General features: G+C 44.7%; 1 long non-coding RNA gene across 1 annotated transcript; it reads right to left on the bottom strand.

The window, feature by feature from the left end:
• LOC310851251 lies at nucleotides 1-25769 on the bottom strand. The gene is made up of 4 exons (XR_014567652.1): nucleotides 24877-25769; nucleotides 24012-24082; nucleotides 1562-1672; nucleotides 1-304 (listed from the first exon to the last, which is right to left on the bottom strand). It is a non-coding gene; the product is annotated as an uncharacterized lncRNA (long non-coding RNA).
• Between the last annotated feature and the right edge of the window lie 1121 nt (nucleotides 25770-26890).

A 26890-nucleotide genomic window follows, 5' to 3' on the forward strand; every position in this document is an offset into this window, starting at 1 on the left:
TTGTTTGAGAGGAAGGGAAAGGAGAATGTTAGCCGCTTTGAGACTCCTTCGGGTAGTGATAAAGAGGGATATCAAATCCAAACTCTCGGACGAGGAGTGGGATATAAATGTAATAATAATAATAATAATAATAATAATAATAATAATAATAATACTGAATGCACAGTAGTGCGTATGGGACCCAGTGACTTGCCAAGATTACAGGAGCTGCTGAATAAATGAGAATCAAGAGAGATGGTGCATGATGGACACAGGAAAAGCAAAGGACTTCATGGGGAGCAGCTTTGCAGCAGACGTTAAATTTCTGAAAGCAGAGAAAACAGCACATTTAACATTAATGCTCTAACCCTAAGCATAATTTCTCTAAAGTACGGTAGGTCCTACTGGTTTTGATGGTGTTAGCTTTCTTCTAAGTATGCGCAGGAGTGCAGCATTGTACAATTTTCAGTTTATGGTTCAATTAAAACTTGCATGTGAAAGTGCCTTTCTTTCAAGTAACCACAGGAATCCAGCAATGAGGGTGGAAGCGGCTTATTTTGGGAGGGTGGGATTTCTCCCTCCTCACCCACTCCTCTGCCACCCCCAATGCAACCTCCGAGTGATCCTGTGTAGGGTTGGGCTATACAGATGCATCCCCTAGCCACTGGAAACCAGTTTCCATTTGTTTCAAGACAAATGATTTCCTTCAGCCCACTGCCTTTTTTGTGTTCAGGAAGCCTATAAAGTCATTTCAGCAATCACTGAGAAATCAGAAGAGGGGAGGAGGGGTCATAGTGGGGAAAATAGTTATAGCCTTGTTTCCCATTACAGTATCAGCAAATTCAGCTGCTGTGAATAGCAGGATGGCAGCCAAAACAGAATTATAGAGAAGTAAGCGGGAGGAATCGGCTTGCTCAAAAATATTTAGGGGAAAGAACTCTAAAGGGACACAAACACACAAAAGCAGCCCTGTGAGGAATGATTGTGCCAGCCTTTGCTAACCTGGTGCCCCACCCCACCCCACCCCCGATGTCCTGGCTGTGGCTTATCAGAGTTGTAGTCCAAAACATCTGGAGGGCACCAGGTTGGTAAAGGCTGCAATGAGCTCATTGACTACAGAATGCTGAATGTCAGCATGGAGGACAGAGAGAAAAAAGGGGGAAGGGGATCAATAGAGTATCCTGGAAAAAGGCGAGTCGGGCCAGTTAGAACCTTGAACAGGGAACACCCCACCTTGCTACAGAGTCCACTTTTGGAGACCTAAATTTAAACTAGGGAGTATCCAGCTGAAAGGTGAGTTTGGTACTTTGCATGCAGAAGATCCCATGTTCATGCTTCAGCCAAAATGGAGGCCAGGTAGCAAGGATTGTCTTCCCAAGACACAGAAGAGCCAGTGCCTGCCAGAGGAGTAGGCCAGGCTGAGCCAGATGGAGCTGTGGTCTGACTCCCAAGTTCCTTGTTTGGCACAAAGGATATACCCATAATTTTTCACTAAAAGTGTGGTTTGTTTGTTTATTTATACTATTTCTTATAATTAAACCATCACTTCCACCTGAAGTTAACCCCAGACAATCCGTTTCACCTCATTTAGTGTCTAATTGGATGCATGTTTATGATGCCTGTTGACACGCACGCCAGCCTGTTCTCCGCCTCTCTCGTCATCTCTCAACCTCGCCTCCCTCACTGGGGTGTTCTGTGCATAAAAAATGAAGGAGAGAACCATGAATTCAGCCTTGAGCTCCTTGGAGAAAAGGCAGGATATAAATGTAATAGATAAGCATCTGTTCTCCCAAATATGTATGTGTGCAACTGAAGCCTCAAATTGGGGGCAGGGTCATTGGGTGTTTCTGCAGCTCAGCCAACTTACCTATTCTTAAAAGCATAACTTAAGCAAACATTCCTAGCTGCAAAGGACAGCTATAAAATGGGGGGTTATCATGTCTCTGCCTCCGGGCCATACAAGATAGTGTCTATAGCTTGTTGTTGTTTAGTCGTTTAGTCGTGTCCGACTCTTCGTGACCCCATGGACCAGAGAACGCCAGGCACCTCTGTGCTCCACTGCCTCCCGCAGTTTGGTCAAACTCATGCTGGTAACCTCGAAAACACTATCCAACCATCTTGTCCTCTGTCGTCCCCTTCTCCTTGTGCCCTCCATCTTTCCCAACATCAGGGTCTTCTCCAGGGAGTCTTCTCTTCTCATGAGGTGGCCAAAGTACTGGAGCCTCAGCTTCACAATCTGTCCTTCCAGTGAGCACTCAGGGTTGATTTCCTTCAGTATGGAGAGGTTTGATCTTCTTGCAGTCCATGGGACTCTCAAGAGTCTCCTCCAGCACCATAATTCAAAAGCATCAATTCTTCGGCGATCAGCCTTCTTTATGGTCCAGCTCTCACTTCCATACATCACTACTGGGAAAACCATAGCTTTAACTATATGAACCTTTGTTGGCAAGGTGATGTCTCTACTTCTCAAGATGCTGTCTAGGCCTGTCATTGCCCTTCTCCCAAGAAGCAGGCGTCTTTTAATTTCATGGCTGCTGTCACCATCTGCAGTGATCATTGAGCCCAAGAAAGTAAAATCTCTCACTACCTCCATTTCTTCCCCTTCTATTTGCCAGGAGGTGATGGGACCAGTGGCCATGATCTTCGTTTTTTTGATGTTGAGCTTCAGACCATATTTTGCGCTCTCCTCTTTCACCCTCATTAAAAGGTTCTTTAATTCCTCCTCACTTTCTGCCATCAAGGTTGTGTCATCTGCATATCTGAGGTTGTTGATATTTCTTCCGGCAATCTTAATTCCGGCTAGGGATTCATCCAGCCCAGCCTTTCGCATGATGAATTCTGCATATAAGTTAAATAAGCAGGGAGACAAAAAATAGCCTTGTCGTACTCCTTTCCCAATTTTGAACCAATCAGTTGTTCCATATCCAGTTCTAACTGTAGCTTCTTGTCCCACGTAGAGATTTCTCAGGAGACAGATGAGGTGATCAGGCACTCCCATTTCTTTAAGAACTTGCCATAGTTTGCTGTGGTCGACACAGTCAAAGGCTTTTGCATAGTCAATGAAGCAGAAGTAGATGTCTTTCTGGAACTCTCTAGCTTTCTCCATGATCCAGCGCATGTTTGCAATTTGGTCTCTGGTTCCTCTGCCTCTTCTAAATCCAGCTTGCACTTCTGGGAGTTCTCGGTCCACATACTGCTTGAGCCTTCCTTGTAGAATTTTAAGCATAACCTTGCTAGCGTGTGAGATGAGTGCAATTGTGCGGTAGTTGGAGCATTCTTTGGCACTGCCCTTCTTTGGGATTGGGATGTAGACTGATCTTCTCCAATCTTCTGGCCACTGCTGAATTTTCCAAACTTGCTGGCATATTGAGTGTAGCACCTTAACAGCATCATCTTTTAAAAATTTTAATAGTTCAGCTAGAATACCATCACTTCCACTGGCCTTGTTATTTGCAGTGCTTTCTAAGGCCCATTTGACTTCACTTTCCAGGATGTCTGGCTCAAGGTCAGCCACCACGCTACCTGGGGTATACGAGACATCCATTTCTTTCTGGTATAATTCCTCTGTGTATTCTTGCCACCTCTTCTTGATGTCTTCTGCTTCTGTTAGGTCCTTTCCACTTTTGTCCTTTATTATGGAAATCTTTGTACGAAATGTTCCTTTCATATCTCCAATTTTCTTGAACAGATCTCTGGTTCTTCCCATTCTATTGCTTTCCTCTATTTCTTTGCATTGCTCGTTTAAGAAGGTCTTCTTGTCTCTCCTTGCTATTCTTTGGAAATCTGCATTCAATTTCCTGTATCTTTCACCATCTCCCTCGCATTTTGCTTGCCTTCTCTCCCCCGCTATTTGTAAGGCCTCATTGGACAGCCACTTTGCTTTCTTTTTTTTATAATATTTTTTATTGAGTTTATGAAATACAGAAAAAAGAATAGAAAACAGATTATAAGAATAAAATAGAAAAGTTACAAATTTTCATGTTCTTTTTTCCAAGTCTACTGGACTTCCCCGCATCCTCCCAACCCTGCATTCTCTATAATACAGAACATCAGCAATTTGTTAACTTGTTTCAATACTTATTGTATCCTTCATTTTATCATGTTACCTAATTTCAAATGTGTTATAACCCAAATCATGTACATTTTCATTTAAACACAATAAAGTTGTTTCATTATTCTACCTCTGACTTCTTGTACCTTAATTTCCATTTCTTTAGTTTATCATTGCTGAAGCTAGAATTTCCTAAAAGGTGCATTTTTTAACATTCATACAGCTTATAATGTTTTTTCAAATAGTCCTTAAATTTTTTCCAGTCCTCCTCAATTGTTTCTTCTCCCAAGTCTCGGATTCTGCCAGTCATTTCGGCCAGTTCCATATAGTCCATCAACTGCGTGTGCCATTCCTCCAGTGTGGGTAGATCTTGTGTCTTCCAATGCTTTGCAATCAGGATCCTTGCTGCTGTAGTGGCGTACATAAAAAAAGTTCTATCTTTCTTAAACACTCTCTGGTCCACCATGCCCAGGAGAAAGGCCTCCGGTTTCTTAGGTAAGGTAAATCTAAGTACCTTTTTTAGTTCATTATGAATCATCTCCCAAAAGGCCTTCACTTTCGGGCAGGTCCACCAGAGGTGAAAGAATGTCCCTTCCGCCTCTTTACATTTCCAACATTTATTATCAGACAGGTGATATATCTTAGCAAGCTTGACTGGGGTCATGTACCACCGGTATATCATTTTCATAATGTTTTCCTTCAAGGCACTACATGCCGTAAATTTCATTCCGGTGTTCCATAACCTTTCCCAGTCTTCAAACATAATGTTATGCCCCAAATCCTGCGCCCATTTTATCATGGCGGATTTGACTGTCTCATCCTGAGTATTCCATTTAAGCAGCAAGTTATACATTCTCGAAAGTAGTTTATTTTTTGGCTCTAACAGTTCTGTCTCTAGTTTCGATTTTTCCACCTGGAATCCAACCTTCTTGTCCACTTTAAAAACCTCTTGAATTTGTGCGTAGTGCAACCAATCTCGCACCTTGTTTTTTAGCTTTTCCAAGCTCTGCAACCTCCAATTGTCTCCAATTTTTTCAATTATTTCCCCATATTTAGGCCAATTGGCCTCCATGTTAAGTCTCTTACGTGCCTTGGCCTCCACCGGTGAGAGCCACCTCGGAGTCTTACTCTCCAATAAGTCTTTATATTTTGTCCAGACCATTAAAATTGCTCTCCTGACAATGTGGTTTTTAAACAATTTGTGCACTTTAACCTTGTCATACCACAAATACGCATGCCACCCAAAAGCATTGTCAAACCCTTCCAGATCTAGGACATCAGTGTTTTCCAGTAAAATCCAGTCTTTCAACCAGCAGAAGGCTGCAGATTCATAATATAACCTCAAGTCTGGCAGGGCAAATCCCCCTCTTTCTTTCGCATCAGTTAATATTTTAAACTTTATTTGGGGCTTTTTGCCCTGCCAAACAAACTTGGAAATATCCTTCTGCCACTTTCCAAAACATTCCACTTTGTCCACGATCTGTAGGGCCTGAAACAAAAATAACATTTTCGGCAGTACATTCATCTTTATAGCTGCTATTCGGCCCAGCAAGGAAAGTTTCAATCTTGACCATGTTTCCAAATCTCTTTTGATTTCTGACCAACATTTCTCGTAGTTATCCTTAAACAAATTCAAATTTTTGGAGGTCAGATACACCCCTAGGTATTTTACTTTTTTAACCACATTTAGTTCTGTTTCTTTCAGGAACTCATCTGTTTCTGTAGTTGTCAAATTTTTTGCTAGAACCTTAGTTTTTTGCTTGTTCAGCTTAAATCCCGCCACCCGACCAAAGTCAGAAATTAATTCTAACACTCTTTTAGTACTAGAGACTGGCTCCTGTAGTGTTAATACCAGGTCATCTGCATGCTTTCTTGCATTTCCTTTTCATTGGGATGCTTTTCGTTGCTGCCTCCTGTATAATGTTGCGAGCCTCCATCCATAGTTCTTCAGGCACTCTGTCCACCAAATCTAAATCCTTAAACCTGTTCCTCACTTCCACTGTGTATTCATAAGGGATTTGACTTAGATTGTATCTTACCGGCCCAGTGGTTTTTCCTACTTTCTTCAGTTTAAGCTTGAATTTTTCTATAAGAAGCTGATGATCTGAGCCACAGTCAGTTCCAGGTCTTGTTTTTGCTGACTGTATAGAGCTTCTCCATCTTTGGCTGCAGAGAATATAATCAATCTGATTTCGATGCTGCCCATCTGGTGATGTCCATGTGTAGAGTCGTCTCTTGTGTTGTTGGAAAAGCGTGTTTGTGATGACCAGCTTGTTCTCTTGACAGAACTCTATTAGCCTTTGCCCTGCTTCATTTTGAACTCTGAGGCCAAACTTGCCAGTTGTTCCTTTTATCTCTTGATTCCCTACTTTAGCATTCCAATCCCCTATGATGAGAAGAACATCCTTCTTTGGTGTCACTTCTATAAGATGTTGTAAGTCTTCATAGAATTGGTCAATTTCAGTTTCTTCAGCACCAGTAGTTGGTGCATAAACTTCGATTACTGTGATGTTAAAAGGTCTGCCTTGGATTCGTATCGAGATCATTCTATCATTTTTGAGATTGCAACCCAGTACAGCCTTCGCCACTCTTTTGTTGACTATGAGGGCCACTCCATTTCTTTTATGGGTTTCTTGCCCACAGTAGTAGATATGATGGTCATCCGAACTGAATTCACCCATTCCCGTCCATTTTAGTTCACTGATGCCCAGGATGTCAATATTTATTCTTGCCATCTCATTTTTGACCACCTCCAACTTACCCAGGTTCATGGTTCTTACATTCCAGGTTCCTATGCAATATTTTTCTTTACAGCATTGGACTTTCCTTTCGCTTCCAGGCATATCCGCAACTGAGCGTCCTTTCGGCTTTGGCCCAGCCGCTTCATCAGCTCTGGATCTACTTGTACTTGCCCGCCACTCTTCCCCAGTAGCATGTTGGACGCCAGGGGCGCCGACTTTTTTTTTTTAATATAAAGATATTTATTAGGGTTTTTTATAAAAAATACAAAAATAATAAACAACATTCCTTTTGTCTTAACAAATTTTCAAACCTTTTTGGACTTCCTCACATTTCCCGTTCACACTTACATTGTCAATACATTTTTCCAAGCAAATTATCATGTAATTTATAGTCGCTCTTTTAAATGATAAATAACAATTCTTCAGCAATTTTTATTTTCTAAAATCTCACTTATCTTCCAATTCAAATCCAGATTAGTGATGGCCAGTTTTTTGTAATCAAGCACCCTTCTTAACATTCCACCAAATTACAATATTTTTGTAAATAAGTCTTAAATTTCCTCCAATCTTCTTCAATCTTTTCTTCTCCCAAGTCTTGGATTCTGCCGGTCATTTCCGCCAGTTGCATATAGTCCATCAGCTGCATCTGCCATTCTTCCAGTGTGGGTAAATCTTGAGTTTTCCAATTCTTAGCGATAAGTATCCTTGCTGCCGTTGTAGCATACATAAAGAATGTTCGGTCCTTCTTTAACACCTTCTGGCCGACTATACCCAGGAGGAAGGCCTCTGGTTTCTTAGTGAAAGTATACTTAAATACTTTTTTCAGCTCGTTATATATCATTTCCCAGAAGACCTTCACTTTCGGGCAAGTCCACCAGAGGTGAAAGAATGTTCCTTCATTTTCCTTACATTTCCAACATTTATTTTCGGACAAGTGGTATATTTTAGCAAGTTTAACAGGGGTCATGTACCATCTATATATCATTTTCATTACATTTTCCTTCAGAGCATTACATGCAGTGAAGTTCAGCCCAGTGGTCCACAACCTTTCCCAGTCTTCAAACATAATATTATACCCGATGTCCTGTGCCCATCTTATCATAGCAGATTTAACCATTTCATCTTGTGTGTTCCATTTCAACAGCAAGTTATACATTCTTGATAATATCTTACTCTTTGGTTCTAACAGTTCTGTCTCTAACTTCGATTTTTCCACCTGGAATCCTAACTTTTTGTCATTTTTAAAAACTTCTTTAATCTGAGCATAATGTAACCAGTCTAGCACTTTACCCTTCATTTTCTCCAAACTCTGCAATTTCCAATTGTCACCATCTTTTTCTAATATTTCCCAATACTTTGGCCAATTGGCCTCCATATTGAGTCTCTTCCGGGCCTTGGCCTCCAGAGGTGAAAGCCACCTTGGGGTTTTGTTTTCCAACAAGTCTTTGTATTTTGTCCAGACATTAAATACAGCTTTCCTGACAATATGGTTCTTAAAGGCCTTATTGGTCTTAACTTTGTCATACCATAGATATGCATGCCAACCAAATGCATTGTTAAAACCTTCCAGATCCAACACATCCGTGTCTTCAAGAAGTAGCCAGTCCTTGAGCCAGCAGAAAGCTGCTGCTTCATAGTACAACTTTAAGTCCGGCAGGGCAAAGCCACCTCTTTCTTTCGCATCAGTTAATATCTTAAACTTAATTCTAGGCTTTTTGCCCTGCCAGACAAATTTAGAAATATCTCTCTGCCACTTCCTGAAGCACTCCGTCTTATCCACAATTTGTAATGTTTGAAACAAAAACAACATCTTTGGCAATACATTCATCTTAATAGCGGCAATTCGGCCTAGCAAAGAAAGTTTCAACTTTGTCCAACAGTCCAAGTCTCTCTTAATTTCAGACCAGCATTTTTCATAATTATCCTTAAATAGACTCAGATTTTTTGCTGTTATATTTACCCCTAGGTACTTAACTTTTTTCACCAATGTTAGTTCTGTTTCTTTCTGAAACCGTTCTGACTCTATGTCTGTCAAGTTTTTCCCTAATACTTTAGTTTTCTGTTTATTTAATTTAAATCCCGCCACCCGACCAAAGTCTTGAATCAATTCCAAAACTCTTTTTGTACTAGATTCTGGCTCCTGCAGGGTCAAAACTAGGTCATCTGCAAAAGCTTTAAGTTTATATTGTTTCGCTCCGACCTGAATCCCTTGCACCAACCGGTCCCCTTTGATAAGATTCAGGAGCACCTCCAGGACTGTAATAAACAACAGCGGGGAAATTGGGCAGCCTTGTCGTGTTCCTTTTTCAATTTTAAACCCTTCCGTAACCACATTGTTGACTATCAGTTTTGCCTTTTGTTCTGAATATATCGCATCAATCCCGTTTTCAAAACCCCTCCCCACTCCCATTTCTTTTAAATTTCCCTTCATAAACTTCCAAGAGGCCTTCTCCGCATCTATAAAAACTAACACTGCTTTGGTATTAATTTCTGTTTGCAACAGCTCCAAAATGTCAATAATATTCCTTGTATTAGCAAACATGTGTCTGCCTGGGAGAAAGCCTGCTTGGTCCTTGTGTATTACTTCACTTAAAACTCTTTTAAGTCTGTTTGCCAAAACTTCAGCAAATATTTTGTAATCCACATTTAAAAGGGAGATGGGACGGTAGTTCTTAAGCTGTGTCTTTTCAGTTTCTGATTTTGGTATCAATGTGATAAAGGCTTCTTTCCACGATTCCGGCGCCTTCTTCCCCTCCATAATCTCATTGCTGACCTCCATCAGTGGTTGTATCAGATAGTCATTTAATGTCTTATAATACTTGGAGGTCAAACCATCTGGCCCTGGAGATTTGCCCAGTTTCATGTTCTGAATGGCAAGTTCAATCTCTTGTCGAGTTATTTTGCTATTCAAGAGTGTTCTATTTTCCTGTGACAGTTTTTTGAGCCCATTTTTTTCCAAGAATTGTTTAATTTCCATCTCATTTTGCGGCCCTTGAGTGTATAGTTTTTTGAAATATTTCTGGAAACACTTTCTAATTTCCACGGGGTTCTGGATATTTCTTCCTTCAATTTCCAAATTTGTTACTGTATTCAACTTTTGCCTCTTTTTCAACTGCCAAGCCAGCAGTTTCCCACATTTGTTTGCCGATTCAAACGTTTTTTGTCTCATCAACTTAATCTTCCATTCAATTTCCTGATTTATCAATTTAGAATATTGTGCCTGGTGGAGTTTAATTTCTCTCAAGATCGGCTGCAATTTTGGATTTGCTCTTAACTTCTTCTCTAGTTCTTTGATTTTCTCCAAAATCCTGTCTTTCTTTTCATTCTGTGTTCTTTTCTTTATAGGGGCGCCGACTTATAAAAAATATTGGGGGGGCCCATACCGGGGTCCTGCCCCGGGAAGTTTTATAAGATCCGCTCCCGGCCCGTTGCTGCTGCTGCCGCCCGCCTCGTGGCCCCCTCGCCAGCTGAGGGAGGGAGAGAGACCGAGAAGGAGAGAGATGCGTGGTGGGCAAGGCAAGTGCCCGCCTCGCCTCCCACCGCCCCTCGTGCCGGCCGCCCCCTCCCCTCCCTTCCCCGCGCGCGCGCGCTCGTTCGCTCGCCCTCCTCACCCCAGCTCTTGGCCGTTCACCCCAGGAACTCACCGCTGTTGGGGTTGTAGATGAACCTCCGCCACTCGGCCATAGACTGGCTGAAGGGCTTCTCCTCCTCCTTGGCCATAGCGAGAGAGAGAGAGAGAGAGGCTGGAAAGAGACAGGGAGCTCGGCAGTTCGCGGGCAGCGGTTTTTCCCCTGCCGAAACAACAGCGGCTCCTCAGAACCGCTAAGTAACTCTCCCTCAGGCGCCCGGCGGGAGAGCAGAAGAGAGGAAAAGGAAAGAGGGGCTGGGCCAGTCGCACGCACCGAGCAAAACTACTCGCGCCGCCTCTTTTACTACCGTAATAATTATTTGTTTTAACTCATTACTGAATGTATTTTAAAAGGTAACTATCATCAAACAAGGAAAATAAAAAATACCAACATAATTTTGTGATTTTACAAAGCATAATATAACTACCGTATTTTTCGCTCTATAACACGCACCTGACCATAACACGCACATCGTTTTTAGAGGAGGAAAACAAGGGAAAAAAACATTCTGAATGAAACAGTGGATGTATCATTTTTGTGCTTCATGCTGTGGCCACAGACATGTGATCTGATGGTGAATTTGGGCTGACCCAATGCAAAAATCCTGAGGATCCATGTGGATCCATGTTTTGTAACCACGTTTTTGCAACATTGCAGCCCCAGGCAACAGTGGGTGCGTGATTTGGGGGGGGCAGGCTGTAGCCATGGACATGCTATGTGCTCTGATGGTGAATTTGGGCTGACCCAATGCAAAGATCCTGAGGATCCATGTGGATCCATGTTTTGTAACCACGTTTTTGCACCATTGCAGCCCCAGGCAACAGTGGGTGCGTGATTTTTGGGGGGCAGGCTGTAGCCATGGACATGCTATGTGATCTGATGGTGAATTTGGGCTGACCCAATGCAAAGATCCTTAGGATCCATGTGGATCCATGCTTTTTAACCACATTTTTGCACCATTGCAGCCCCAGGCAACAGTGAGTGCGTGATTTTTGGGGGGCAGGCTGTAGCCATGGACATGCTATGTGATCTGATGGTGAATTTGGGCTGACCCAATGCAAAGATCCTGAGGATCCATGTGGATCCTTGCTTTTTAACCACATTTTAAGTGGGGAGGGAAGGAAAAACACAGAAGGGACAAGGAGCAGGAGAGGGGTGTGCAGAGAAGCAGCTGGCTAAGAATGCAGGAGAGGGGTAGGGAGGAAAGGAAGGCAAAAGTTTTCCCTCACCTACCCACCCAAGCCAACCAGCGCGCTCTCTCTCTCTCTCTCTCTCTCTCTCTCTCTCTCTCCCTCCTGCATGTTTTCAGCTTTCCCTTCTGCTTGCCTGGAGGGGAGGGGCTTTCCATGCTCTTTGTTCCGTTTGAGCAAACACAGCAAGGAAACAGAGCAGGGTGGGCAGTAAGACCCTGAGGCAGAATGCCAGAAAGCAGCCGCTTCCTCTTTTCAGATTTCCCTTCTAGGAGACGCGCGATTTGATTTTTGCCTGCTTCTTTTTTTGCCTCCCCTTGCACCAATTGGCTCCAGGGACCACACATTCGCTCAATAACACGCACAGACATTTCCCCTTCCTTTTTAGGAGAAAAAGTCCGTGTGTTATAGAAGGAAAAATACGGTAATAATTTTCTTAAATTATTGGAGTCGGCGCCTATGTTGGACGCCTTCCGACCTGAGGGGCTCATCTTCCAGCGTCATAACTTTTATATGCCTGTTGTCTTTGTCCATGGAGTTTTCTTGGCAGGGATACTGGAGTGGCTTGCCGGTTCCTCCTCCAGGTGGATCACGTTTGGTCAAAACTCTCCACTATGACCTGTTCATCTTGGGTGCCCTGCTCGGCATAGTTCAGAGCTTCTCTGAGTTCTTCAAGCCCCTTCGCCACGGCAAGGCAGTGATCCATGAAGGGGAGTGTCTATAGCTATGGAAGGGCAAATCTAACAATTTTGGTTTTGCTCAGTTTCTCACTTTTTCAATCTTAAATTCAGTTCTCCATATTTTTGCATCAGTTTGCTAATGTGTTTTTTTAAAAAAAAAACCTCTCATGAAAATTAATCAGCATTTCAGTGCAAATTTCCCCTAATTTTTGCATGCTGTTTTCACTAATATATGCATTTTCTATAGTGTGTGCATTTTTTAAAACTCAAGACTAGTAAGCAGCATTGCAAAATTTGGAGAAATAAAAAATCTGAAAGATTGTGGTGTTTTGGTTTGTGTATCACTGAGGAGAGTGCAAATTAGTTAACTTCACCTTTAAATGTAAAATTAACCAATAAACTGAAACTGACACAGGGACAAACAGAAGAAGACGCTCCCCTTTATCACATACACAGCCCAACAAGACAATGACAATAATCCACCAACAGCATACAAATCAATATGGCTAACCTGATCCAAAACACCCACCCGCCCCACTCACACATGAAAATAAAGATCACCACAGCCAATCACAAACAACCAACCACACCCTAGGCCAACCCCAACCTCTCTCACCACCAAAGGAACACAAGTGAACAGCAGAGAACCTGCACAAGCAACGCTGACACCAAACCCTACATACATTAAGCAAAATATTCAACATCTTATTCAACATCTTATCTTATTCAACATCTTTATCAACGACTTGGATGATGGACTCAAGGGCATCCTGATCAAATTTGCAGATGACACCAAACTAGGAGGGGACAGGATCACACCTCCTGTCCCAGAGGACAGGATCACACTTCAAAACGACCTTGACAGATTAGAGAACTGGGCCAAAACAAACAAGATGAATTTTAACAGGGAGAAATGTAAAGTATTGCACTTGGGCAAAAAAAATTAGAGGCACAAATACAAGATGGGTGATACCTGGCTTGAGAGCAGTACATGTGAAAAGGATCTAGGAGTCTTGGTTGACCACAAACTTGACATGAGCCAACAGTGTGACGCGGCAGCTAAAAAAGCCAATGCAATTCTGGGCTGCATCAATAGGAGTATAGCATCTAGATCAAGGGAAGTAATAGTGCCACTGTATTCTGCTCTGGTCAGACCTCACCTGGAGTACTGTGTCCAGTTCTGGGCACCACAGTTCAAGAAGGACACTGACAAACTGGAACATGTCCAGAGGAGGGCAACCAAAATGGTCAAAGGCCTGGAAATGATGCCTTATGAGGAACGGCTAAGGGAGCTGGGCATGTTCAGCCTGGAGAAGAGGATGTTAAGGGGTGATATGATAGCCATGTTCAAATATATAAAAGGATGTCACATAGAGGAGGGAGAAAGGTTGTTTTCTGCTGCTCCAGAGAAGCGGACACGGAGCAATGGATCCAAACTACAAGAAAGAAGATTCCACCTAAACATTAGGAAGAACTTCCTGACAGTAAGAGCTGTTCAACAGTGGAATTTGCTGCCAAGGAGTGTGGTGGAGTCTCCTTCTTTGGAGGTCTTTAAGCAACCATATGTCAGGAGAGCTCTGATGGTGTTTCCTGCTTGGCAGGGGGTTGGACTCGATGGCCCTTGTGGTCTCTTCCAACTCTATGATTCTATGATTCTATGAAATAGAAACGTTGCCACCCGACCCCCCCATCTCCCCCCCCCAATGTCTCAACAAATGAAACTGATTTGTAAAAATGTTACATGGAAAAAATACAAGAGACATTACACATACTTCTGTAAAACAAGAAAATATTTTTTTAAAAAAAAGTTCACCTTTAAATGTGAACTCAATTGAAATTTTCTCCTATATGTATATTGTAAACTTTATCACTACAATCTACGGCATTGAGTCTTGTGAATCAGATTTGCGTCTGGGGTACCACAAAGGCCTGTGAAGGAGCTGTGGTCTCCTTGCTTGATTTCTTTGTGGAAGCAAAAAACAAACCCATATGTTTACCAGTAAGTATGTAGGGTAGCAGAGAAGGTTCCAATGCAATTAAAAGGACATTTATTTGTAGGAAATCAGATCAGTCGGCATTTCAATATGAAAAAAGCATTCCAAAAAAATAGCACTGTACCACTTGGGAGTAGGGTTCAGAGTTCCAAAGAGTAAAAATCTGTGCTGATATGGAGGGCCCTTGGGCAAGGTCACCTCAGTGAATCCTCACTACAGTCTTTCCACACATTTACTCATCTTCCTCTGGGCACAGTCCTCACCAACATGCAGAGCAGGAGGTGGGCGGCTATTCCTCCTGTTCTTCTCCACTGCCAGCTCTGGTACCCCTGCAACCACCTCTGAGCTACAGCGTCTCTGTTATCCATTCCCAGAGAGCTTGTCGCTTTCTCCACCAAGCCCATGGCTGCTCTTCTAATTGACCAGAGATGGCCATTTCTGGGCAGCATGCAAACTCCTAACCTGATTCTATGCATATTTACTCAAAAGTAATCTCCACAGACTTTCAAGCAGGGAGGGGGAACCTTTGCTACTCCAGATCTTTTGGACTCACATCAGCTCCAGACAGCCTATGGCCAGGGAGGAGGGTGGAGGTGGTTCTCCAGCACCATCTAGAAGGTGTGTACAAGGCGGGGCACTTAAAAACTCTTTCTGAGGCAGGAAAACCCAGCATGGAGAAAACCTTTAAGCTCTCTGCCTTCCTTACTGGGCTCTGGGAAGGTCCTGCATGGGTCCTGGAGGCCTTCACGAGATCGTGTGATAGAATCATAGAATCAGAGTTGGAAGAGACCACAAGGGCCATCGAGTCCAACCCCCTGCCAAGCAGGAAACACCATCAGAGCACCCCTTGACATATGGTTGTCAAGCCTCTGCTTAAAGACCTCCAAAGGAGGCTCCACCACACTTGCACAGCCCCACAATATCTTGTGAAAGCCTCCAGAGCCCATGCAAGAACTCCCCAGAGCCCAGGAAGCAGCACAGAGAGCTTGAAGGTGCTTTCCATGCTGGGTTTTCCTGCCATGGAAAGAACTTTTTAGTTCTCCACGTTGTGCAATTGCATGCTGGCCAGCTGCCAAGCATGTAAAATTGTCACACAAGTTAAATGCATGCAAGTCAACTGTACCAACAGGGCAGGTGTGCAGATAGCTGAATGTGCATGCCTTATTTCTTAAAAGAATTCCCCATCCAGGGACAACAGCAAATTATTTTTAAACAAAAAACACCCCTTTTGCTGTTTTCTGGATTTGTGCAAAGCATTCCAGGGCATGCCAGAAATAGAAGCATAGCTGGAAAAGAAATGAAAGCAGTTTTGAATTCTCCGCACACACCTTTTAGATTGCTGTGCAATGTCTGGTGTAGGATTTTTTAAAGTAGCTTGCTTGTACAGTTTTAAAGTTTTGTGCAAATCTGAGGGATCAAAAGTTGTACAGGGGAATATAATAGTTATGACCGTGGCAAGGGTCGGGGAGTGAAAGCACTGAGGAAGTTGTAGCTGTGGAAAGGGGAGAAGTAGAAAGTGATTATTGATTCACCCATCCAAAAAGCAAAAGCAAATCATTGGCAATCCCAAGAGGGGTAGTTTGGAGCCTGATTTCCTGAAATTTATCAGATAACAGGTGAATCTGAATTTACAGGGGGAAAGCATCAAGACTGGTGTTGCTTGAGGGTATGGACTACAAAAATCAAATAGGACTGCAAATAGCTGAACACAGAGAGCAAACTCTGGTTTGCAGAAGTGCTGAGGCTCTTCCACAAGATTCACCTGAAGCATAGAGTGTGGCAGCCAAAGAGACTCCTTTCAGTGGTGGTCTCCAACCATGGGATGTTCTCCCTAGCGAGGCTCACCTGGGCCCTTCAGTGACATCTTTCTTGTTTCACCTAGGCCCTTTTTTATAACTTCTAAGAGTTTTAATATCTTAAAGCTGACATTATTGTTTTAGATTCAGGTACCTACCTGAATCTAACAACACAGACCAACAGCTGTGTTGGTCCGACGCAGTTGAAATAAATAAAAAAAAATTTAAAAATTGTCCAGTAGTACCTTAGAGACCAACTAAGTTTGTTCTGTGTATAAGCTTTCATGTGCATGCACACTTCTCTATTGCGACAGCATTTTAGACCTTTTATCCATTTTATCCCATTTGATCTTCTCTAGTATTATTTAAGTTGTGTTGCATGTTTCCTGGAGAGGCACTTTATAAATTTATTAAGGCACTTTATAAATGTCAAATTCATGCAGTTGTCTTGTCTCCAACTCTGAAATCACGGTGGGTACCTTCCCCTTCTTTACATCTCCAACAATTCTTTTGTTCTATTTTATATATTTTTGCAAGTTTTAATGGTGCAATATACCACCTATAAATCATTTTCATGTAATTCTCTTTCAACAATATGCAATCCATAAATTTCAAGTTCACTTTCCAAAGCCTTATCCAATCCTCAAGTTGTATGTTGTGACCGAAATCCTGTGCCCAATTAATCATTACTGATTTGACTTCCTGATCTTTAGTTTCCCATTCCAACAGAATATTATACGCCTTCTTTAATAATTTGGAATTATCATCTATGATATCCTTTTGGAATTTGGAAAGCGTGTAAGTGAATCCTCTTATTATCTACTTTGTAATTAAATTTTAAAATCTGGAAGAGAAAAGCCTCCTTTTTCTTTTAGATCTGTAAGTATTTTATGCTTTATTCTTGGCCTTTTCCCACTCCAGATAAATTTTGAAATATCTTTTTGCCATTTTTTGAAGCAGGCATTGTTACAGTGGTACCTCAAGTTACATACGCTTCAGGTTACATACGCTTCAGGTTACAGACTTCGCTAACCCAGAAATAGTGCTTCAGGTTAAGAACTTTGCTTCAGGATGAGAACAGAAATCGTGCTCTGGTGGCGCAGCAGCAACAGGAGGCCCCATTAACTAAAATGGTGCTTCAGGTTAAGAACAGTTTCAGGTTAAGAACAGACCTCCAGAACAAATTAAGTACTTAACCCGAGGTACCACTGTACCTATTATCGGTATTGTCTGAAAGAGGAACAACATTTTGGGCAACACATTCATTTTAATTGCTGCAATTCTTCCTAAAAGGGAAAAGTTCATCCTGTTCCAAATTTCTAAATTCCTTTTTATTTCATTCCAAATTTTTTCATAATTATCTTTGTAGATATTAAGATTCTTTGTCGTGAACCATATTCTGAAGTATTTTACCTTTTTATGAAGTATTTTACCTTTTTATTACCTTTCTATGTCTATAAGTTTGGATAACTCTTTTCTGATTCTTTAAGATTTTTGACTAACAATTTAGTTTTGTTTTTATTGAGTTTAAACCCTGCCACCTGTCCGAACTTTTGAAGTTTTTCAATTACTCTAGGAAGAGAATTCTTGTCCGCGAAGGCTTTCAATTTATGCTCATTTTTCTTTATTTTTATTCCTGCCACATCTATGTCAGCTCTAATATTTCTTGCTAAAACCTCCAGGACCAGAATAAACAAAAGTGGTGATAACAATCTCTGCTCTCTTTCTAACTTGCTTGTTAGCTGCCCAATTGGAGCATAAATATTTTAAATAAATAAAGCAAAACTGAAATATACTCAGAGTCGCAAAGTGATTTCATGCTCTTTATTCAGCTCATAGTGGTGAGGAGGAATGAATGAAAGTACCCTCAAAGTATCTGCTTTATATACATTATTTACACAATGGGCTGCACATGATTGGCTAATTCTGGAATTCTACTGTAAGCCAATCAGGTTGTGGATTCACTTCTATCTGGAGCATGATTGGGTGGTTCCTGCCAACCAATCATACTGCTGCATTGTTCTAAGACCAATCAGACTGCTGCATTCTGAATCCTATTGTTCTAGGACCAATCAGACTGCTGCCTTTTGGATCCTATTGTTCTAGGACCAATCAGACTGCTGCAGTTTGGATCCTATTCAATTCAGTACATAACACCCCTCCCCTCTAAGTTCCAGTCCTGCCCGGGAGGTCGCATTCATAGTCCTCAAGGTATGCCGGCGGCCTACGTGTGCGTTGCGGCCTGGGGTGTTCCCTGGTCCGGGGTTCAGGTTCTGGCTCGTGTTCCAAGGATGCTGGCTGTGATGGGGCTGTTTGGTCTGGTGCAACCTGCTCGCTCAGTCGTAGTTCTGGTTCCGGTGTCCTTTCGGCTTCACGGGTCCTCTCTGTATTTACTGATTCTGCCTCTCCTGCTTGCCCCTGCTGCTCTATGGGCCTCACTCCCCCACTGTTCCCTTGGGACTCCTTTGACCTGTCCTCCTCCTCCTGGTTTTCTCCCGGGAATCGTCGCCGTATCTGGTCGCAGTGGCGGCGCCAGCATTGCCCCCCGTCTGTTAGCACCTCGTACGACACGGGGCCAGTGACCCTGGTGACTGTGGCGGGTACCCATGCAGGGCCTGCCCCAAAATTCTTTGTGTACACTGGGTCCTGGGCCTCGAAGGTCCGGGGGTTCCTGCCTTCCCCCACCCCTACCTCATCCTGAGCTCTATCGGGGTGAAGGCGGTCCAATCTGATTGCAAGGCGCCGACCCATTAGTAGTTCAGCAGGGCTCCGGCCAGTCGTTGAGCTGGGGGTGCTGTGCTGTGCTAGAAGGAATGTGGCAAGGCGGTACTCCCAATCCCCTTGCGTCATGCGGCGAAGGGTGTCCTTGGTGGTCCGCACCATGCGTTCTGCTTAGCCATTGGTGGCCGGGTGGAATGGCGCCGAACGGATGTGGCGGATGGCGTTCTGCGCTGTGAAGGTTTGGAATTCTCCTGACGTAAATGCAGTCCCCTTGTCTGAGACGAGAGTGTCAGGAAGCCCGTGGGTTGCAAACAGCCTGCATAGTACCCGGATGGCTGCGGACGTAGAAGTGGACGGTACCAGTGCGACTTCCAGCCATTTGCTGTAGGAGTCCACCACTATGAAGAATGTTTTCCCCTGAAGTCCACATGCAGGCGTGACCATGGTGCTCGGGCGGACTCCCAGGACTGGACTGGGGCCCTTGGGGGATCTGGGCGGGATTCTTGGCAGGCCTGGCAGTGTTTGACCCAGGCCACTATCTCTCCGTCAATCCCCGGCCACCACACATAACTCCTGGCAAGGCCTTTCATTCTTACTACCCCTGGGTGTGTCTCATGAAGGGCTGTGAGGACCCTTTTGCGGAGGGGCTGGGGAACAACGACCCTGCTTCCCCATAACAGGCACCCCTTGTGGGCTGATAGTTCATGTTTGCGGGTTGTGTAGCCGGCGAATTCTGGCCCAGGGCTGCTGCTGGGCCATCCCCTCCACACCCAGTCCAGGACCCGGGAGATGACCCTATCTTTCTTGGAATGGTGTGCAAATTCTTGTGCCTGAATGGGGCGGTCGGGAAGCAGCTCCAGGCTCATAACCTCTTGTGCAGGTGCTGGGTCGTGGCCTGTTTCCGGTAGCCTGGTAGCCTGCTGAGGGCGTCCGCATGGCCCATTGCCTTTCCAGGGCGGTGAATCAGTGCATACTGGTAGCTGGCAAGGAAAATTGACCACCTGAGGACGCGAGGAGACAGCACTTGGGGGGTCTGCTTTTCAGGGGCAAACAAGCCAAGCAACGGCTTGTGGTCAGTCACCACGGTGAAGGGCCGCCCGTACAAGAAATCATGGAATTTTTTTACACCCTTCACAATTGCCAGACCCTCCTTGTCGATTTGCGAGTAGTTCCGCTCGGTTTCGTTGAGTGTCTGGGAAAAGTATGCCACCGGTACTTCTCTTCCATCCGGGAGTTGGTGTCCCAGGACAGCGCCAATGCCATAGGGTGAGGCGTCGCATGCTAGCACCACCGGCAGCCTCTCGTTGAAGTGTGCCAAGACCGAGTTTGAGACAAGCAAGTCCTTGACTGCCTGGAATGTGGCTTCCTGGCGCTGGCCCCACACCCAAGGGGCCCGCTTGTCCAGGAGTCTGTGTAGGGGCTCCGCTACCGCCGCCTTGTGGGGAAGGAAGGAATGGTAAAAGTTCAATAGTCCCAAGAAGGCCTGAAGTTCAGTCTTGTTCTTGGGTGCCGGGGCATCACAAATGGCCCGTACCTTGTCCCCAATCGGGTGGACCCCTTCTGCGTCCACCCTAAATCCCAGAAAGTCCACCTGAGGCACTCCTAGTAGACATTTTTCCCGCTTCACCTTGAGACCCGCCGTCTGGAAACGGTGCAGAACGGTGCGGAGGCGGTCCTCAAACTCCTCTGGTGTGGGCCCAGCAATCAACACATCATCGAAGAAGGGGGTGACACCAGGAATCCCTTTAAGGAGAGAGTCCATTAGATTCTGGAATATGCCTGGTGCCACGCTGACCCCGAATTGCAGCGGCTTTACCCTGAACGCTCCTCTGTGCGTCACAATCGTCTGTGCCTCTGCTGTAGCCTCATCTACTGGCAGCTGTTGATATGCTTGGGCCAAGTCCAGCTTGCCAAAAAATTTTGACCCAGCCAGGGTGGCAAGGACATGGCTGACCACTGGCACTGGGTATGCATGGGCCGTGAGGGCCTTGTTTATGGTACATTTGTAGTCTGCGCAGATGCGAACCGAACCATTAGGCTTGACGGGTGTGACGATTGGGGTTTCCCAGGGGGCATTAGGCACCAGCTCCAGCACTCCTTGCTCCACGAGTTGGTCCAATTCCTCATCTATACGGGGTTTCAGGGTGAACGGGACCCGGCGGGCCTTGAGCCTGACCGGTCGTACTGCGGGCTCAAGCTGTAGAGCAATGGGGGGGCCCGTATACTGTCCCAATTTCCCATCGAAAACCTCTGGAAATTCCTTGCATATGGCATCCACGTCTACTTGTAAGGTAGTGTGGTTCACCCCGGTGATGGCTAGCCCCAGTGGTTCAAACCATGCCAATCCCAGTAAGCTAATGTAGGGGCCCTTGACCACAAGCAAGTCCAGTTGCCGCGTCCGCCCTCGGTATTGCACCCTGAAGGTCCCCACCCCCATTGTGGGGACCTTATGTTTCTGGAAGTCCCGGAGGGTGAATGGGGCCGGCCTGAGTTTGGGACCCCCAGTAGGACACAGTTTCCTTAAGGTCCTTGCCGAGATTATGGATAGAGTTGAACCCGTGTCAAGCTCCATGCGGCATGGGGCCCCCTCTATCTGTACCTCTACATAAATTTACTCTACGTTGGGGTGGGGCAACTGGTATACCTGGAAGTCCGTGAGCTCCGTCGAGTTGCCTTGATGCGTTGGGCCCCGGGACCTGGGGCTCTTGGATTGGTCATCTGATGCCTGGCGTCGGGTGGGCCGAGCCCGAACACACCCGGGCGATGTGTCCCAATTTTCTGCACTGCCTGCACTCTGCGTTGCGGAAACGGCAGGTCCTCCTCTCGTGACTTTCTCCACAGCTTGCGCAGTTCCCTCCTTCTCGTCGAGGCAGCAGTGGTATGTGGGCTGCTTGAGTGAGCTGCTGTACTCGGTGCACCTCCTCCCTCTCGGATCCTGAGTCGTCGGTGAGGTCTTCGTGGTGGACCCTCGGTTGGGACGGCTGGCTCGGCCGTGCCTCTTGCGTCGACCTCTCGGCAGCTTCTGTTGCCAGGGCCTCCTCTAGGGCGACCTGGAACGTTAGGTCCTTCTTAGCGTAGAGGCGTCGTTGCAGCTTCTCGTCCTTCAGGCCACCAACGAGGCGGTCACGAAGCATGTTCTCCAGCTCTGAGAAGTTGCAGAACCGGGCGGCTTGGCGGAGAGAGGTCACAAACCCAGTTATGGTTTCCCCAGGGGCTTGCCGCTTTGCGTAGAAGGCATTTCGACAAGCCACCACTGAGGGCTGTGGCGAAAAGTGCCCCTTCAGCTGTTCCATTATTGTTTTGTATGGAACAGTAGCAACGTCTTCAGGCGCAAGGAGAGCCCGGGCAATTTCAAACGTCTCCTCTCCGCAGACGCTGAAGAATATTGCCCTCTTCTTGGCGTCTTCTTCATCGGTGATCCCTTTGGCTTCTAGGAGGAAGGTGAAACGGGAGGCGTACGCTTCCCAGTCTCCAGAGGCTGGATTGAACGGCGAGAAGCTGCTGTCGGTTGCCATTCTGAGTTCCTTGTGTCCCGGAGCTGAAGCCTGGATACACGGTGCGAGGCAGCGGTGCGGCAGGTGGCGGTGCTGCGGTGCTGTGTGTGGCAGTCAGCTCAGCGGGGTCCCACCTTCATCGCCAGTGAAATATACTCAGAGTCGCAAAGTGATTTCATGCTCTTTATTCAGCTCATAGTGGTGAGGAGGAATGAATGAAAGTCCCCTCAAAGTATCTGCTTTATATACATTATTTACACAATGGGCTGCACATGATTGGCTAATTCTGGAATTCTACTGTAAGCCAATCAGGTTGTGGATTCACTTCTATCTGGAGCATGATTGGGTGGTTCCTGCCAACCAATCATACTGCTGCATTGTTCTAAGACCAATCAGACTGCTGCATTCTGAATCCTATTGTTCTAGGACCAATCAGACTGCTGCCTTTTGGATCCTATTGTTCTAGGACCAATCAAACTGCTGCAGTTTGGATCCTATTCAATTCAGTACATAACAAAAATCTTTTCCTTGATCAAATGAATGGAGAATCCTTTCCACACTTGAGAGCTTTGAGTACTGGAATTTATTCTCTAAGTCTAAGTCTGGATTAGCCTGACTGCTGCAAATAACAACCGACACTAAGAATTCTCTTTTACCCAGCATTGTTCCAGAATTCTGAGAAATCAAAAAATCAGTGCTGTTTTGAAATTCAGTGGTTAAATTCAGTGCAGTTTGAAAGATTCAGTCTGCCATCTTGATTCAAAATGGCATCTAATTGGATCCAAACTATGGCTGCATATATTTCAAACACGTCTGTAGGAGTGTTGTTGGCTGATCCCTAAGTTGGGGAGGTTCATTTGACAAGAAGCCAATCCTTTCGTGTCATTGGCCCAATAGTGTTGGCTGCCCTGCCAACGGAGATTCTGTAGGTGCTGTCTGTTTCTGATGAAAAAGGCTTATGCAGGCAATTAAGAATACATCATCATCATCATCATTATTAATTTTATTTCTATACCACTTTATATTTTTAAGAAAAATCTCAAAGCAGTTTACAGCATATTAAAACATCAATAAAACAATCAAGAATTAAACATTTCTGAAGAACTATAGAGTATACAGTCAAAGCCACATAATTAACAGAAAACTAAAATACTATCTTAAAGATGTCAAAATAAAACATTACAAAGGAGGTCAACTACAGAATACATATTTAAAACAAAGTTAACCCAAAAAAACTTAAACATTTCAAAAAGAAAAAAACATTGCTAAACGAAGTCAAATATAAAATACACATTTAAAACAGCATAGTTAACAAAAGAATAAAATATTATCATAAGCATGACACGGCTGTTTGGCAGGCACAAAAAGGTGGGGCAAAAGAATCCAGTAACTAGGACTGGTTGCCAGGCATAGTGCTGTTCCTCCGGTCTCATGAGGAGCCTCTTCAGTGGGGCTGGTGAGTGTGGCCCCCCAAGCCAGGTGGAAAGGGCCTTGCAGGGAGCAGCCTTCACCACTCACAGCCAGGTGATCGTCCTTTCACAATAGCTGATTTCTGATTTTGTCCTTTTTCCATTTTTTAATTGTATGGTTTTATGCACAATTGTTGTAAACTGCTCTGATATTATTTTTTATGAATAGCAGTGTATAGAGATTTTTATAAATAATTAAAATAATATTTCTAAAATATATAGTAGAAATATCTATAATACCAAGGGCTCTAATCACTTCCTATTAACCTGAGAGGGAGGATAAAGTGCAGTTGCTTTGGACTTGCTTAAGAAATGAAAGCAGCTTGCTTGGTCTCCACCTGCAAACAGAAGATGTCAGTGCAGCACAGCAAGAGTTAATGTAAATGACAGGCCACAACTTCAGGGCACCAGCTGCTTTTGCATCAGATTCACAATCCCCTGGGGTCTCTTAACTACTTCATAAACCTGGTCTTTGTGGATGCAATGCCTTGCACCATTAGCATTTTGGGGATGTGCTGGTGTTATATGTGCCCCAGCAGACACACAAACAAAAAGGGCTGGGGGGGGGGCTTTCTCAATGTTGCCTTCCTCTCCCTTTTGTCCCACAACCTGTCAGAAATGAAGGAAAGGTCATCCCCACAACACCATTCAGGAATTACTTAGGGGTCGAGGTATGCAACCAGACTTGACTGATTATTTGGGGCTTTCCGGACTGGGGGTAGGAAAGGCAGTAATTGCAGGGTGGGGGTGGGGAGAGACATGAGAGACATAATTAAAATTATGTATGCTATGGAGAAAGTGAGTTTTTCTCCCTCTCTGATAAAACCAGAACTCTCAGTCAGTGAAGCTCAACACCAGATGATTCTTGCACAGAGTGACTTCAGTTTACGTGCCACGGCTAAGCTGTGGAATAGGCTGCTGTAACGTGGCGATGACCATCATCGTGGGTGTCCTCAAAGCTAGGAACCTTTGGCTCTTCTGATGTTGCTGAACTACAACTCAGGATGGTGGAAGTTGCAGTTCAGCAACATCAGGAGGGCCAAAGGTTCCCCAAAATCATTTTAAACAAATCCTGATGAGATGGAAGTGCTGGCAGGTGGGGTTTCCTGTGCCCAGGCATTGACAAAATTACTTGTTCTTAATGGGGTTTAAGGAGCAGCTCCATGCATTGGCGCTTGTCCTGGATCTATCATCGCTTGAGGCAAGGGCTGCCAGGTCAGAAGCACTCCAGACCCAGAGGAGACCTCAAGGCAGCTCAGGGATATCACAGAGGACTTTTTCTCCTCAGCCACCATGTCCTTTTTGTGACATCACAGACAGTTTGCAGCCAATGGCTACAGCTGGAGAGACATCAGACCATCTCCTCAGCACTGATTTATTGTTTATTTCTCACCCAGTCCACTCCCCAGGCGTACTGATACTGGGGGTGCTGTGGGGGACACACACTATAAAACACAGGTATTTGATTTTCCGTAAGATGGAATTTACACTACTGTACAGCCAGATGTATTGAGAAAGCCATCCATTTATAAATGTAAGTTGGTTTGCTTAAGCACTGCAATTCTCTTCATTGCTTTCAGAGGTGGTCTTGAGAAAACCTCACTGAGTTCAGACATCTTTGGAAAAAGCAAGCTGAGACAATGAAGGGCACGGCTACCATTCAAGAGCATCCCCAGGCAGCTCAACTGACTCCAGCCTGGAAACTTCATCCATTAAGTTCATCCTTCCAACTTCCAGGGGCTTCATCTATTCATGAATATACACCAGTTTCCTGTCACACATTGCCTTCATTCACCACAACCACATCTGAAACCCCCCATGCGCCAGCTGACAGCCATGAAGAATGCCAATGGACACATTTATTCATTGTTCATTCTCCATTCACATACCCACAGATATCCACTGGCTTCTCCAGACCAGCTTCCAAAGATGAATTGCCCACTTGGGGGTGGGGGACAGCAGCTGCAGAATTTTGAGGGGGCTCAACCCCCTCTTTGAATTTTTTTTGGGAGGCTAGGCCCCCTGAGCAACCCTAGATGGAGCCCTGTGTAGCACTTAGCAGTATCTGAATACAAACTTCACTGACTTCAATATCTGCCAGCTTCTGCTAGGTCTACCACTAGGTATCAGCCAGCTTCCAGCTGTGGATATCAGGCCCCTTCAAGCTGCAATCTCACTGAGCAAGTTATTAGTGCTCCTGCTGCTGGATGGTCACCCCCATCCATCTGACAATTTGCCTCCTACAGGTGGAAGAAAATTGGGCAATGCTGAATGTCACAGGTGTTTCTTGCTGTGTTCAGTTGGGTAAAAGGAAAAGACACACACCTAAAGCCACTCAGCTGTGACATCACAGGTAGACCCTAGCCAATAGTACCAGGCTGGAAAGCCTCACAATTGTGGGTGCACCTCAGCAATTATTTATTCGTGAGCCCCTTTATTACTAATAATATTCATTTGAGCCCACCTTTCATCTATACTGATACTTGGGGGGGCACACACCATAAAGTGGTGGCAGGGGACTTTTTTTTAGCACAATCTCTTGCAGGCAACCTTTCAGGGGCTGTAGGCCAGAGTTGGGCAGGATCAGAGGCAAAAGGGAGTGGAACAATTAAGGTGACTCCTCTTTGCATAAGGGGCTTCATTCCAGCTGTGCAAAAGCCACACTTTCTATGCCAACCCCCCCACCCTGCTAATCTCCAGTTAAGCAAGAAGCATCATCCCAGTTCAAGGGAACTAGGGAAAAACTCTTGAGGAGGGTGCAGAGCAAGGCTGGTGAGGGGCATGAAATAAATAAAGAAATAAACAACTATCTGACTTTCAGAAGACACCTGAAGGCAGCCCTGTTTAGGGAAGCTTTTAATATTTGATGAATTACTGTATTTTAATATTTTGCTGGAAGCCGCCCAGGGTGGCTGGGGAAACCCAGCCAGATGGGCAGGGTATAAATTGTTTTGTTGTTGTTGTTGTTGTTGTTGTTGTTGTTGTTGTTGCCTCTTGAGAAGATTTGGCTTACAGACTAAGGCTCTCTAATAGAGCAGCCAAGTTGTTGGAGACTTCAGAATCCAGACCAGAATGGAAAAAAATCCAGGCAGCAATATTTTTTAAAGAAGTTTTATTGACTTTGGTTTATTTGTCAGACAAGCAAA

Source organism: Podarcis gaigeae, assembly GCF_964106915.1.
Source record: "Podarcis gaigeae genome assembly, chromosome: 8".
In the NCBI taxonomy this organism is placed as follows: Eukaryota; Metazoa; Chordata; class Lepidosauria; order Squamata; family Lacertidae; genus Podarcis; species Podarcis gaigeae.